Raw genomic sequence first — 2,500 nt, 5'->3', positions numbered from 1 at the left:
GCCTGTCCTGGTCTTTAATTACCAGATCGGGCTTTTTTAATTCACCTAGTACATTCACTGTTGGTTCAATAAAAACGGTACAGTTCTTCGATACTTTATCCGCGATAAAGTTTTTAATCTCATCGTGTCTTTTAATTCTCTTAGGTTTAGTATGTATGCAACTACCCAACACATGTCCTAATGTTTCAAATTGCATATTGCATCTTCTGCACTTTGTATCGTGCTGTTTATTGGCTCTACTTAATACCATTCGGGTTCCAAAGGTATTAGTTCTTAGCTTCAACGCATCTAGATAGCGGGATGATTTTAATAAGGTGGGATTGTGTAACCAATAGTTGCCAATTTTGTCTCCCCTGTAATCTGCTACTCCCTGTCCCTGTGAAATTAATTGCTGCCATCTTTGAGTTTCACCCTTTTTTAATTTTATTCTTACGTTGTCAAGCTCTTCCATAGTAGTAGGCCAAGCTAGTTCAATAGAATTGGCATACTTTATTCCTATTTCTTCTAGGTCTCCTGCCACCTCACGAACCACCTCGTCTGCTGATTCGCTCATTTTAATCATATTTCTAATTACTGCTAGTTTTACAATGTTCTCGACTCTCTGTACACCGAGCCCGCCATGACTTTTACTACTATAGATAATGCCATCGGTTGTAGATGGGTGTAGGTGCAGGATCTTTTTTACTATTTGTCGGAGACCATTATCAATCTCTTTTAATGTTTTAATCGGTGGGTGGCTTATAACTAGTTTATGAATAAATCTTGGCAGCATATATGTTTTTATTAATTCTATTTTCTGATATGGTTTTAGTTTCATACGCGCTATATTTTCGGCTACTCCTAAAATTACTTCAATTCGATGCGGTTGCATGCTACCTCTCCATACATCAATTCCAGCACCTAGATAGTTAAGAATTTCATCCGGTCTAGTGTCTGGTATTGGTTCCCCATTAACATTTAAACCCGGGTTTTGGATGTACCAGGTTTTATTTTTACTAACAATTTCAAACGCAGAGCACTTGCTTGCAGCAATATTCATACCAAGTCTAATTAAATACTTGCTCAGAACTTGTACTTGTTTTTCTGCTTCCTTTTTATTTTCCGCTAATAGAACCATATCATCTGCAAATGCTAAAATTGATATGTTATTATTTCCTATTTTAATGCCTTTTGTTTGTTGATTTATATGGTTTATTATTGGGTCTATTATTAAGTTAAATATTAATGGCGATAAGGGGTCACCCTGTTTAACTCCCCTGTTAACTGCGATATTTATTTCACTATTTTTTGTTTTTATTTTAGTCTCGCATGCAATGTAAGCTTTCCTTATATATTGAGCCATTCTACGTGGGACACCTTTTAACTTTAGGCAATCCTCAATTGCACTATGAGGCACCGTGTCGAATGCTTTAGCAATATCGACCACCGTAATTATACCACCTTTTTGTTGCTTCATTTGCGCTATAGAAGCCCCGAGTAATGCAACATTTTGTTTGCAACCATCTTCTTTGGTGAAGCCTTTTTGTCGCAATGATTGTTCAATCTTTACTCGAAGTCTATTATCTATCATAGCCGAAAATATTCTGCTAACTATGGAGCCAATCGTAAGTGGCCGCCAGTTTTTAATATCTTTCGGGTCTTTATTCGGTTTTGGTATCAAAACGGTTCTATTTATTCGCCAGCATTTAGGATAGTATTGTTTTAATATTAATAGATTATACAAGTTCGCCAATACTTGCACTGCTCCTTTCCTCCGCAAATGTAATTTCCGAAGACCATCAACACCCGGCGCTGTGTTAGCTTTTATTTTTTTCATTTTCTCAATAATATTTTCATCAGTTATCGGGGGATATATTTCATTTATTGGTATAGTGGGTGCCCTTATTAGATCTTTTAATCTAGGGAGGCCTTCGTCAGAGCCCGTAACTCCCCATAATTCTGAATAACATTTCTCTATCTCTTCCTTGGCAGGTAATTCAGTGCAATTAGTGTTCGTATTTTTTTTATTATTTTCTATACTTATATCTAATACTGCCATATCAACTAATTTTTTAGGACATTTCTTATATAATTCTTGGAATCGTGCGTATCTGTATTTGTTAAATCTATTTCTTTCATTAACTCTGTCTCTATCAATTTTGTTATTATTATTTCCTGGTTTTTTAGGTCTCTCATTGTGTTTATCTCTTTTCCTGTAATTATTCAATCGTTGGTTATTTCTTCTATTGCAGGTATCATCGGTTTCCTCGTCGTTCTTCTGCTCTTCCTCATCCTGCTGACTTTTCAACGTATTTGTAAGTATTTTAATAATTTTCTCTATTTCGTTATTATCATTTTCATTAACCTCTTGATTTTCTATGCATGCAATTTCTTTTATTCTATCATTTATTACTAGCAGTTCCGGGTTATCTGGTGGAGGACTCGATTGTATACTTTCTTTTAGACGTTCCTTCCATGTTTGTTCATTTTCTTCTTCTTCTAGTTGTGCGTTGTCTTCCTC

The 2,500-nt window shown here is 35.5% G+C and overlaps 1 pseudogene; it reads right to left on the bottom strand.

Annotated features, from left to right (window-relative positions):
• The window catches only part of LOC143306739 (large subunit ribosomal RNA), an 8,648-nt pseudogene that overhangs the window by 2,259 nt on the left and 3,889 nt on the right, over positions 1-2,500 (bottom strand).

This window comes from Osmia lignaria, unplaced genomic scaffold, assembly GCF_051020975.1.
Source record: "Osmia lignaria lignaria isolate PbOS001 unplaced genomic scaffold, iyOsmLign1 scaffold0035, whole genome shotgun sequence".
Classification (NCBI taxonomy): Eukaryota; Metazoa; Arthropoda; class Insecta; order Hymenoptera; family Megachilidae; genus Osmia; species Osmia lignaria.
The sequence above is the reverse complement of the archived record's forward strand: the minus strand, read 5'-3'. Positions and strand labels throughout refer to the sequence as shown.